The sequence below is a fragment of the Halichoerus grypus genome, chromosome 13 (genome assembly GCF_964656455.1).
Source record: "Halichoerus grypus chromosome 13, mHalGry1.hap1.1, whole genome shotgun sequence".
NCBI lineage: Eukaryota > Metazoa > Chordata > Mammalia > Carnivora > Phocidae > Halichoerus > Halichoerus grypus.
This window is the reverse complement of record NC_135724.1, coordinates 25,391,065-25,404,466: the sequence shown is the minus strand read 5'-3', so window position 1 is coordinate 25,404,466 and position 13,402 is coordinate 25,391,065. Positions and strand designations below refer to the sequence as shown.

The window sequence follows — 13,402 nt, the reverse complement described above, 5'->3', positions numbered from 1 at the left end:
GGGGGGGGTGAGGATGGGAAGCAAGGGACCCAAACCAGGAAAGGATCAGATGCAGCAGGTTCATTTATTTTGACAAATCTTTCTTTGTAATCATCTGTAATAAGACCACAGTACACTGTGCCGTGTGTATGATATATTTTGGGAAGGTAATGAAGTCCGGAGGATAGGCAGCATAACTCAGTTCCCAGCCAGTTAATCTTTGTTTAGAAGTAGGGTAAAGTCAGAGGTCGGTAGGTGTGTAGGGGTGTGTGTGTGTGTGTGTGTGTGCGCACGCACGCGTGCACACTTGTGTATAAAAATTATAGGGTTGGTACATTAGCAAGGGCAAACATTAGCCAAGTTCTACTACTACATTGAGATTTAGAACATCAGAGTACAGTGACTACATTTTTCTGTAGAGATCTTTACAGCTATTTGAAATTATGAACCCATAATATGCAAATGCACAGGGCTAAGAAATACACATTCTTGGCAGAGACTGAAGATGTTATAATGTGTGCTGTAAACGGCGATGTGTATGTGTATAAAATCCGTGCGCACATACTAACTGGTCGATTATCCCCTCTAAAACCACACATAAATTCTCCTGACAGGAATTGGAATTTCACACACATCCCAAGAATGAACAGACTCTTAATGTGCTGTGTGTGTATGGATGGAGTATAAAAAAACAATAGAATGGGTCACTAGGCTAAGAGAGCTTTCTGATTCTCAAGCGTGACCGCAAAGGAACTTGGGGCTACACTTTCCTTTTGAACATGATATTATATTATTCGTAGTAGTTGGTAATATTTATTAAGTTCTGGGCTCTGTGACAGCCACTAGCCATAGGTGTTTACCACCTATGATCCTGTTCAAGGAGGGAAGGAGAGAGAGAGGGAAGGGGAGAAGAGGTGTGTGTGTCTGTCTGTCTGTCTGTCTGTCCTATTCAAAGGCTTTACCACTCTGTCAAATGGCTACTTTCCCAGGGAAAGTAACAATATACAATGGTGAAAATGTTAGTTTGTGCGTGAGGCGGGCAAGAAGGGGAACTAGGTTACCCAGGTACCCCAGTTGCTGGGGCAGAATCGGAGGACAAAGATGTGTCCTTTTGTGATGAGACAGACTCCTTCAGACCCAGAGCCAAAATCTAGGCAATAGCCATTCCTGAGCAAAGAGCAGAAAACTCAGGAATCGCAGGCCAGAATCTGAGAAGAGGTAACAAATTCCCAAAATAGAATGTTGCTGAGTCAGGTCTGTGCAAATGCAGGGTCTTGAAAATTGTAAGGAAGAAAAAGAAAAGCCTTTAGTTAAACAATGGCTTTTAATGACTTCTGCAAATAGGTGCCACTCAGCGAGGTGGCTCAGTCTGGTGCATCAGAATCTGTCATGAGAAATTTCTGGCAAAGCCACGAAGACAGAACATAGTGTGATTTAGTTTTCTATAATGTAAGCAGAAATATTTTATCAAATAATTCACTTTTACCACCTTTATCTCCACCTCCACCCCCCTCAAAAGCAGTTTAGGAAAATATCCAGGGCTCCAGGTAGACAAAGGCAAGCACGCACTTAGCGATTTTCCAGAGGCTGGCAGGACAGTGACTGGGATTTGGCACCCCCACCCCCACCCCGGGCTTTGTCATCTGTGCCACCCAGCTTGTGCACACAATTTCTGAGTTTTCGGAAGCCCGCTGCAATCTGAGTTAGGAGATGATTTGCAAAATGGACACAGGCACATCTAACATCAGAAGTTAGCCAGAAAAGCATTTCCTTCCCTTGGGGAGCTTTCTATATTTTGCAAAGTTGAAGCAAGGAGCCTGAGATGGACATCAGCTCATCCGGTGAGCTTTGAATCTACTAATACTTCATTAAGGCACAGATTCCTAACTGTCAGAAAAATAACAGGCAGGCTTTTTTTGTTGCTGTTCAAGTGGTTTGTATTTATGTGTAAATTAGTACTAGGACAGAGAAACCTTGAGATTACAAAGATGGATATAAATCCACTGGGGGAAGCTTATGCAAACTTGGGCCTTGGAATGGGGTCCTTGAATCTTTCCAGCACATCTTAAAACCTAACCATGACACAGGATTCACCAGCCCCCAAACCCTTTCTTCCGTTCCTGTCCATGCCTCACCCCAACAACTCATATTGTTTGGCCCACATCACACAGAGAAATGAGTATAACAAAAGAGGAATTCTCATCCTTGACCATGAACCACAAGGTCGTGAGCAAGTTGGTTCTTGTAGTAGTTGAAATACGGAATCATCCATCTATGGAATTCTAAAACATGGATAAAGGCACACATCTGGGATTTTAGTGACCTAGTATTCGTATGTGCTGGTAGTTGCATTTTTACAACAGTGATTTAAGTAGCTCCAAACGCAGTTTCCTAAAATGCCATAGGAAAGAGACATTGGTCAATGAATAAAAATCATCCCAGGTGGTTCCAGACTGAAATACATGTTTTTAATAGTTGGTATGATGTAGATTATTTCTTCCTAAATTCTTATCATTTAATGCAAAAACCAACAGTATGACATCCCCAGAAACATACCAGAATTGAGGGGAAGAAAAAAAAACCATGAAGTAAACTGAACAGAGGGGATAAACAGCTTGGCACTTAAGATTTGCTGCACTCAATTCTCCAAGTCTGACCCCCTTAACCAAATGTATTTCCTCCTGCTTCCTACATGGGCCTCCCTGCTGAGGAGCTACTTCTTCAATGAGCATGACACAGGTCATGTTGGTACTACCACCATTCCTTTGCACAGGCTGCTCCTCTCTCCCTGAATAATCTCCAGGAAACTCAGTGTCCATTTAAGTGCAGTGGAAAGAATATGGGCTCTGGAATCTGAACAGATGGGCAGTGACTGAGAGAGGCAGCTGAGAGAAAGCAAGAACACGGTGCCACAAGCTCGCTGCTCACACACAGCCAGGCAGCCCAGAGCCCCCTCCCTGGCACTCTGTACCCCCACCCCCAAGTCAAAGAGCCCAACACTCCCTCTGTGACTTCTTTGTTCCTTCATCAAGGCTGCCCCCAACGCTGCATTAACTGTCCTCTTCTCCTATCGAAGTCACCCCCAAATGCACCCCTCCCCACTCCCTGCCCAAATGCGAGGGCCATCCTGCATGCCCTTTCCTCTTTGCTCCCCCCACCCCACCAATGGCCTGGCCCAGAGCCCAGTGCCCAGCACATAGTGGGAACTCAAGAAATACTGGTTTAATTAATGAATGTTGACCTTATGATTCATTTTCCAGAAAGTTCAGTGCAAAAATTATTTATTCTACTCTTAACCCTAAACAAATAAGCAATTTTACTCTTTCAAGCATCTTGCAAACGATAAATCAGCAAACTTAGAATGCTATCAGTTTGTCTAAAGTCAGAAAACTCAAGGATTGCTTTCATAAAAAAAAAAAAAAATCATCGGGTAAAAACCAAGAGTATTAGATTAGCAACAGACTGGAAACAACCAAAATATCTACGGATAAGGGGCTGGTTAACTAAGTCAAGGAATACCCATACAATGGAATCTACATAGTTGAAACAAACAAGCAAAAAAGAATAAAGAAGTTCTTTATAGTCAGATAGTCAGATGTCCCCGAGATTTAGTGTTATGTGGAAAATGTAAAGTGAAATGTAGTGTGTATAGTATGCTTCCATTTGGGTAAAAAATTTCAAAACTACAGACACACGTGTATATATACATATACATGCGTATACATATTTTCCTGTATATTCATAACATATCTTTACACTGAAGAAACCGGTGACAGTGGTTGACTCAAACTAAGGGAACCAAGAGATGAGGAGAGAGAAAGATGTTTCATTTTGAATACCCTTTTGTACCTTTTGAATGTTAAACCATGTAAGTATTGACCTATTCGAAAAAATTAAATTAAAAATTCAAAGCAAACAATGTGTGGAAAAGTAATAAAAAATCTAGTTTAGGAAAACATAAAAGAGAAATCCTCATTTTAAAAAAATGGTTCGAGGCAGCCCGTTGAGTCATCTGTAAACCGTGTAGGAGGCGAAATCTGGGGAGGCACCCTTGCGTGGCAGAAAAGAGGCCATGGCTGCTGCGGCCTGAGACTTCTGGGGCCTCTCTGACCCTCAGTCTCCTCCTCTGTGAATTCAAGTGTTTGGACCAGCTCTTAGAGCGGGCAGGCCCTTTCCCCCTGGGGGAGTAGGAGGTCCTCAGGCAGATACACCTAGTCACTTGGTGACAATCTAATTTAAAAAAAGAAGAGACGGTCCTTTAAAAGGAGAGAGAGAGTGCCCCACCCACTGCATCGGAGTCTGTGGCAGGGAGATAAAAACCTCAAATCCCTCCTCAGCAGAGAGCAATAAAACCAATGCGTCTCACTTCAGGAGCTTAAAATACATTTGCAGACACACCCTTCCCTCCAAACACACCTGCTGCCTTTTTCCTCCCTCTTCCCACATCCTCTCAGGACAGGCCGAGTGCCCATTTATGACAGAGCTGAAATATTTCCTTTTTTGTTCTAATATTTTCTGCAGGCCCCTCCCCTCTTTTATGGCTGCCATTCACTGCTATCTGGGATGACCCAGGAATAAGAAGATGCTTCAGAACTTAAAGACAATGAAAACATGTCGCTTTTTAAAAATAATAGTTCACACCCAGCCACCTCTATCCCCAAAACATACTTTTAGATAAAGGCAACTTAATGGTGGTGACTGGATATTGGCATTGCTAGAGAGGCTTACATGTCTCTCTAAATTGTCCAAATAGAACTTTCTATGAGATACTTGGAAACATGCGGCCTGGGCATCCTCTCTGTTGCCCTCACTTTCTCTCCAAGCCCCATCTCCACCCTCTTCCAACTTAGGAAGTAGCTAAATTTGTTCTCCTTGCCTTTCTCTTAGGAATTAGAACACAAGAGCCCGAATGGGTCTTAGAGGTAATGCAAACTCATTTTGCAGATGGGGAAACCAAGGCCCATGAAGGTGGGAGGGCTCCCTCAGGAATACACAACACACCCACCACTGGGCCAGGACAAAAGCCACAACTCATAAGCCTTTGCTTCCCCCTAATGTACTTGCTTTCATGTGTTCCTGCCCAGAGGTCCGGCTGCCTTCCCTGCAGGGTGGACCACCCCCCTCCAGCAGGTAACACCAGCCTCCCCGGGCTGGCCCTCCCGGCACAGGCCAAGGGCTGACTGGGCTGACCCAGGGGACGGCCGAGCACCTGAAATGTGGCACCTGTAGAAATGGTAAGAGTTTGGATATATTGGATTAAATTAAAGGCACTTCCTTTTTCCTTTTAACTTCTGTTTCCTTTTACTTTTTTTAAATGTGGCTACTGGGAAACTTAAAATTACATAGATGACTCGCACTATATTTTTACCAGGATGCGCTGCCCCAGGTCAGATGGTCTTACCCATTTAGCTCCCAATCAGCAAAACCGACCTACCCCATGTGCCATTCTCTGTGCGGCCAGACAGTCTCTATTCTAAAGACCCACGCATGCCTAGGAGTTAAGGGGTAACGTGCTCCCCCCCTCCGGTGATGTCTAGAACAAGCCTCTAAAGCCTCAGGGTGATTTCTGCAGGTGTTTCTCCCCTTCCCTAGAGGGGATGGAGGGAGGGTTTCTGCCACCCCTCAGGTGACATTGATTCTACCTACATGAGTGGTGGCTTCCCCACAGCTATCTTTCCTGTAGACTGGATTTTTATCCCCTGAAGTATTGTGGTAGCTTGGGGAGGAGGAGGAGGAGGAGGAAGAAGGCAGTCTTGGATGTTTGGGGGCCCCACTCCTCATTCTTCCCTCCTCCCTTCCGGGTAGGAGTAGAATTCACAGCACATGGAAACAGTGCTTTTCATGGATGCATGCCTGTCTTTGTTGGGAGTCGTGCTGAGGGCTTTGGGTGTATCACGTCCTCTCATTTTCCCACCCACCTCAAGAAGTTGGTGGTCACAGTTTTCTAGATGAGGAAACTCAAGCTTTGAGAGGTTCAGCAACATGCCCAAGGGGACCACAGGAAAGTGGCCAAGCCAGAGGGTTCAGGTCTCAACAGTTCCAAAACCCATGCTCCTCACCATCGCTTAACTTCTTGAGGCCTCAGTTTCTTCATCTGCAGCATGGCAATGATAGTAGCCTGGAGACAGGGTGGAGCCCTGTGACCCACAGACCCATCCTCCCCTGGAACTGGGTTCTGGGCTCATGAGGAGCCGCCATCTTGAAGGCCCTCCAGCTCTCGCCATTCCCTGGCAGAGCTACCCCGTCATCCTGGGCTGACAAACCCACCCTTGTTCTCTCAACTCTGAGGCTCCATATAGCTCACTCTCCTGCCTGGGTGCCCTCTACTTCTTGTCTCCAGGGAATTAAACACCTCCAGCCCCTTATATCAAGACTCCATCTAAACATCACTTCCTCCAAAAACCCACCAAAACTAGTAAGTCAGAGAACTGCTTCTCGTGTTGCCCTTTCCTGCTTCCCAGGATGTGATGATCTTCCTCACCCCTTCACCCCCAGGCCTTGAGCTCCCTCCCCAGCCAAACTCACTCCCAAAAGAAGCCTTGACATGGACAGGCCTAAGTCTCTCCTCCCACAGGAAGGATTCTGCCTTCCCTTCATTCAGCAAAATACTTCCTGAGCACCCACTGTGCAGCGGCCATGCTCGTAGGCCCTGGGAACATGGCAGTAATGGCAACAGGGCCCCTGGGCTCCTGAAGGGGCAAAGGTTGCCTCCAAACATCCATGCTCTAAACACACTAAACCAATGATCTGGGTTCATATTTCTCAAGATTCTCCTGCTGTTCTTATTTTTAGGTCAAGGAATGATCAGTTAATGGGCTCTGGGTTTGGTTTTTTGCAGGCGTGTAATGGTTAAAGTATGAAACATGACCTGAAGGAAGGCTTCCCATCTATTAAAATACATTTCTAGAGGCCATGATGGCCTTGGGAAATGTGACAGAATGCTCCGTAAGGAGACCGCCTGCAACACCGTAAGCCGGCAGCTCTTCACACGGTGACGGAGCGAGGCCAGGAGGGAGCGGCCCCTTCCTAAGCACACCCACCACGTGCTGGAGCAGGGGACTGCTCTCCTAATTTAAACTGCATTCGGCAAAGCTCGCTGAAATCTTCCCAGCCGGTGGGGAGATGTGGAAAGTACATTTTCTTCTAAGTATCAGTGATTCACAGTGGGAATGGCTCAGACTCCCATGAGAAGAAGCTCTTCTGTTTATTAAGAGATGGCACGGGCTTACAAAATTTCAGAAAATGATGTGCAGGGGTATGTGAGTGCCACCACTCATGTAGGTAGAACCAATGTCACCTGAGGGGTGCCGGAAACCCTCCCTCCATCCCCCTTAGGGAAGCTGTGTGTGTGTGTGTGTGTGTGTCTGTGTGTGTTGGTGGGAGCAGAAAAAAGACTGGAAGGAAACGCACCAAAATTAGGGTGTCGTCACAGCTTGGGGGTTTAATTTTACACATATCTCTATTTTCCAAATTTTCTATCATGACTCTCATGGCTTTTATAATCAGAAAAGCAGTAAACTGAAGGCTAATGGTTTTTTAATTTCCTCAAGAATCTGTTTTTACAGGCACCATTTCAGTGGGGTTTGGAAAGCAGCAGGGTGTGAAACACAAATGAAGTCCCCCATTCCTGCCGGGCTGAGCATACCCCTTGGCCCTGAAGAGAAACCGTCCCAGCACCCACGCGGGCAACCAGCTGTCCACAGCTGTTCCGAGGAGGCAGCGAATGAATGGAACTGCTGGAAAAACACAACGTTCCTGACTCTCCAAGGGTGGCATTATGCTTGGAGCGCTCGCTCACCAAAGAAGTAAATAAACAGAGAGAGAGGTGGCAGCCAAGCCAGCTAGAGGAACTTCAGTCCTGGAGGTGGGTCAGCTGCCAGGGCTCCTGACTCTTAACATAGCATCAGGGGAAAAAAAGACCCCTCTGCCCAAGCCAACCAGCGCTGTGGAGTCAGGGCTAGCCCCGGCTGACCACGGCCCTCCCGGGCTGTGCCTCGTGAAAGCCATCCGCGCTTCCCGCCACCGGCAGAGCACACAGGGGCACGTTTTCTTTCTGCCTCCAGGCCAAAGAGATCCCCGAGGGCAGGGCCCCTGGCGGGTTCATCTCAGCAGACCACTGGCACTCACGGGCACACCCCACTCACCGTCGGTTTCCTCGGGCACTGCTTCATGCCAGGCACCATTCTGGGGCTGAGGATACGACGGGGAACGAAACAGACAAGGTCCCTGCTCTCCTGGAGCTTACATTCTAGTGGGAGAGACAAGTGACAAACAAGAGGAGAATCAGGATTATGTCCCAGACAGAGGTGGGTGCTATGAAGAATAGAACACAGGGTGCTGTCTCCACTGGGACCTGAATGACAAGGGGTGGGGGTCAGCTGGGGGTAGATCAGAGGGAAGGGCACGCTAGATGAAAAGAACAACTGAGGTGAGCATGGGAGGGGAGGGAGTCTGAGAGGCAGGCAGGGGCCAGACCCCAGAGGGCCCACAGGAGGGTACGCAAAGGAGTGGCCTATCTGCCTCATGAAAGGAGACTCACTCTGCATGCTCCAAGAAGGACTCCATGGCTGTCCCTGGCTTCCAGCATCTCTGGCAGGGTGGAGCGGCCAATCAGTTTGGCTCGGGGCTTCTCAAAATGCCTGGTGAACGCTCTCTCTTCTCATGTACCCTCTGATTCTGCCTCCTCGCCCTCGCGACACCAAGAAACACTGCCCATGGCAAGGAAGAAGCAAACCCGACCGCTGTCCACCCACCCACCAGTGCCCCCCAGCGCTTGCTCAGCCAACACCTGCCATGCCCAGGGCTCGCGCGGCGTGCTAAGAGGGTGCCGATGAGCAACACACAAGCCCCGCCCTCAGGAGCCCCCCCGCATGCAATGCCCACGCCAGGCTCACCAGGCACCACCACCCTCAGCCGGGAGCTGCCCAGCACCCACCTCTCCACCTAGGACCTCCTGCTTGTCTTCTCTCCCTGGCAAAACCTGCCTCAAGCCCCTGAAATGGTTCTGATGGGAGGATTAATTCACTGCAAGGGGCTAAACAGAGAGACAAGCTCAGTGCCTTTGCCGGCTTCTTCCACCGCCCACCCTCATTCTTCCATCCACCAACCCAGGGAGAAAATATGCCTAGCTGCAGGGTTGAGGTTGTAACCAGTGGAATGGCAGATACTATTTATCTGCAGACCAAAGAGGACTGAGGTGTTGGTCGAAGAGTGCAAAGGCGAGGGGGACCATGGGGGACTGGTCCAGAGTAGGGGTGGGCAAGGGGGGGAAGAGCTTTGTGTGCATGTCTCACACCTCCCCAGCCCGCACCACACAGAAACGCCATGGCTTATAATCAGAGGAAAGCACATCTGATAGGTCGCTTTCAGAATCTCTTCTTGCGTAAAAATCACTGTTACCACTACTCAAAACAGCCAAGTACCCCCACTTTTGCAGATTCTTAAGTTCTGCTCTGTAAGATTTCTAGGGTGTGCCTCATTTTGTGCAAATGGAGGGCCTCGCCTGAGAAAAAGTGCACACACAGGCTCCAGGAAATCCTTCTATCTTAAAACTCCCAGAGCTGCCGAAGTTCCAAGAAGATCTGCAGGACCCCTCCACACGGGTCAGGGTTCACACCAATACCCACCATGCAGTTGGGTGGTGGTTTTATTCCAGTGGGGCATGGCCATCCTGGGGAGAAGTCACCACCGAGGATGGTTCCAGACCCTTGAGTCTCTTCTTCCCAGGAGGGGAGGAGGGGTTATAAATAGCCTGGACTCCTTCAGACCGACACAGGCGCAGATCCCACACCCCCGTCCCAGCCTCAGCCAGCTGGTCCCTCCTCCCCCAAGTTCCCACAGCCTGCTATAAGAGGGAGGAAACTGCTCACCCACTGTGGGGGTGGGGAACAAAGTCCTTCAGGCCCCCATCAGAGAGAGTGGCCTCCCACGAATTATAACTGTAACCCCACCACACCTCTGCACCCTTCTGTAATGGCAGTGCTGGAGAGGGGCCAGGGGCAATATGATTAGGGGACCTCTTACCCCTGCCCCTGGGTCACCCCCAGAAACCCTGAGCTGAATGCCCAGAATATGTTAAGGCACTGAATGAAGCATAGGAATAACCCTCTCTCTTCTCTCTGCCTCAGCTTCCCCATCTGTAAGATGGACAAAGAGCTGAACTCCCTACCACGTGGGGATGGCCATGACATTAGCATGCGATGAAAGTGAAAAGGCGCTGTCAGAAGGTAACCCTGGACCATCATGATGATGTCAGATCTTGCATTCTTCTACAAGAGCCCCCAGCACAGCTGTGGAGACACCGATTCTTATCTGTTCATGAGAGGAGAAGAATTCTACTTGGTGGCATTGAGTTAGCCTTGAATTCTTGATACTGCATGCCCTTGAAAGCAATAAAACTTACAAAATATTCTCTCCTACGAGTCATTTCTGACTAATACAGATCGAATACGCCACACCCAGACCTATTTCGATGGAATACGGTTCTGCTGGACTGTCCATGACAATATATACTGAAGGATGAGCATTGCCCTAGAATATTTTGGGGGTTTTTTGGGGGGGAGCTCTCAACAATCATTCTGTTTACCATTCAAACCCTTCCCATCCATACCCACTGGTAAGAAACAAGTGGCTAAAATCTAAGTGGCCAACTCCCAGTTCTTTTTAATTAAGACACTTTGTTTGCTCAATAAAATACAGCATAAAAAACATTTACTGAAAACCCACTCATTGATGTCTAATAGCGTGTCAAATACTCATAACAACATTTATTCCAACATCCCCAGATAATTGCTCATCTTTCTCATTTGGTATCCACAACAGCACAACATTCATGTCCAAGTGTAATTGATCCAGAATTGGGCTCCCTTTCAAAAATATCTGTAAAACCTAATTACCAGGAAAACAGAGTTCTGGCATCCTACGGAAAGAGGGTGCTTCACAATGAGACAAGCTGCAAACTCATCTTGGCCAATCAAGCTGCATTATGTTACAAAAGGAGTTTGAGGAATTTGGGGTGAGGAGGGAGCAGGAAAAGTTGGAATAGCGTCAGAATGGAATCTTCAGTGATAGTCCTTTTTTTTTTTTTTTTTTTTTTTAAGCCAAGGGCAGAGAACAGGAGATATACCACATTAGCTGGCAAGCATGGCCATAGAAAGTACCAGATAATGAGCCCCTGATGGGCTTGGGGTGTGAGGTGGCATTTCTGATCTCAGGCCCTCCGAGGCCTTGCTGAGGGAACTCTCTCCACCCTGGTCTGGGAGGCTGATGTCATTTCTCATCTCCCGGGGTTTCTAACCACTGTGGCAGGTCACTTTCCCTTGGGCCTGAGTCTGCTCATCTGTAAAATGAGTGTTCCTCATATCTCTAGGACATCTTTCTGCTCCAAAATCCTGTGCCCTTTTTTTTTTAAAGCAAAGGGCATGGTTTCTGCTCAGGTGCTCGGTGGGGTTGGGGGAGAAGCGAGTGGGTGCAGGAGCAGCGGGGAATGAAGGACTCAGTGTTTCCAACCAACTCTCTCGCAGTTCTATGCACACTTGCACCAGCCGGGTATCAGATCAGACCCACTCCGGGGATAAAGATTCCTTTTAGCCCAGGACGGACCTACCGGGGTGGTTCTAACCTCGCTGCCCTGGATTCGACAACAGGCCAATGAGGAACCGGGCCAAACCACTGGACTTCTTGGAGCGTCTCTCCCAGAGCTCTCCCAGAGCTCTCCCAGAGCTGACTACACCACAGCATATTTTCCTTTTCGGAGGGGTGTTCCCTTCCCACCTTCATCTTCTTTCTGCCCCAGAGACCCCAGAAATTCCAGCTCTAGCCTTGCGAAAGATCCGGTGAAGCTCCCAGGGCAGGGAGCACCCACGGCCGTCTCCTGGCTCCCCTCGTCCCTGGACCCTCCTAGCCTAGATTTGGGTACCAGCCTCCACAGCTGGTTTCAGAGGAAACGAGAGTTGTTGCCGCTCTGCTTTTCTGTGGCTCCTCCTAGCTCTCCTCCTAATGAAATCAGACAAGCAGCCCGAATAACAAAGCAGCACAGCGGCCAGAGACAATTCGATTTTCAAAGGAGCAAGAGATGCGCACGCCCGGAGCGAAGACGCGCGCGGCTCCTAGGAAGAGACCCTGCGCTGCCCCGTGTGGGCGACAGGTATCGGGCTGGCCTCAGCTTAACTTTCCCGAGGCACGGAGGAAACGTGTGCGTGAGCCCATTTCCCGCAGCTTCCCAAAGGACGGCCGCGTGAGTCTGAAGGTCCCGCAAGGGCGCCACCTCGGGCAGGGACCGCCACGAAGCCCGTGAGCCGCGTCGCGAGATGCGGGATCCCAGACTTTCCAGCCCCCTTTCTAATCTTCAAGATAAGACAGTGTGAGGTGCGGGTGCCAAAGTCTCGGGAAACCGTCCCTCTCCAAACTGTTCCCGCGCCTTCCCGGCAGAAGTGCGGTAAAACTTTTGGCAGAAACCACCTGTGGCTGCCGACAGGCCCGCCCTGTCCGGGCCCCGAGGCGCCGCCGAGCCCGGGGCCGCACGCGCCCGCAGAAGTTCCCCTCCAGCCCCGCGCGCCACTTCGCTCCGGGCCGCGGTGCCAGCCAGGAGGCGCGGCGCCCGCTCGCTGGCTCGCTCTCCGCTGGCTCTCCCCTCCTCCCTCCCTCCTCCTCCCGCCTCCTCCCGTTGCATGGCTGCCGCACGGAGCCCCTGAATAGCCACCGCAGCCCCCCGCCTCCTGCCCGCCGCGCTGGGGGCGCCCCTGCCCCCGCCGGCGCCCCGGGGCGCGCGGACCGCCGGCCTCCTAGCAACAGCCCCGAGACAGCTTTCCGGCGTCGGCGATGCGGAGCCACCCTCCCGGAGCCCCGCGACCCCCTGACCCGCCTCGGCAGCGGAGGTGCGGGGGAGACCGTGACCCTCGCAGCCGGTGCCCGAGCCCGGCGCGCGAAGCCACTCACCTCTGCGCGCCGCCAGCCCCGCGCGTCTCCCGCACTTGGCGCCGGTCCGCGGTCCTCGCGTCCTCCTCCGCCGCCGCCGCGGTCCGTCGGTGCCTGTGCGCCCGAGCAGCGCGGGCCGCGCGCTGTCAGAGTCTCGTGGCGGGGCTGCGCCGGCGGGTGTGGAGCCGAGCGGCGGCGGCGGGCGCGCGGGCAGCTCCTCCCTCCCCGCGCCGCGCCTCCGCCCTCCTCGCGCCCCGCCTCCCGCGCCGCGGCTGTCAGCCCCGCGCCCCGCGCCCGGCGCCCGCGCGGCCAGCGCCACCCGCTCGGGGGGCGCACGGGGTTAAAGGGCCCGGATGTCTACGGTCGCCTCTCCGCGCGCCCGCCCCCTCCTCGGCGCCCCCTCCCCGCCTGCCACAGTTGCACTTGCTGCGCCCCGACCTCCTCCCCGGCTCCGCGGAATTTCTATTTTGACAGTAACTGTGGCGGTGGGCGGCGCGGCGGGGGGCGC

The 13,402-nt window shown here is 51.0% G+C and overlaps 1 protein-coding gene across 1 annotated transcript in view; it reads right to left on the bottom strand.

Moving 5' to 3' along the window:
* ZBTB7C (zinc finger and BTB domain containing 7C) overlaps positions 1–13,080 on the bottom strand; it is a 341,604-nt gene extending 328,524 nt beyond the window's left edge. The window contains exon 1 of the mRNA XM_036078174.2: positions 12,916–13,080. The gene's annotated coding sequence lies outside the window, so the exon portion shown is untranslated. The remainder of the gene's footprint in view (positions 1–12,915) is intronic.
* Positions 13,081–13,402: the final 322 nt, after the last annotated feature.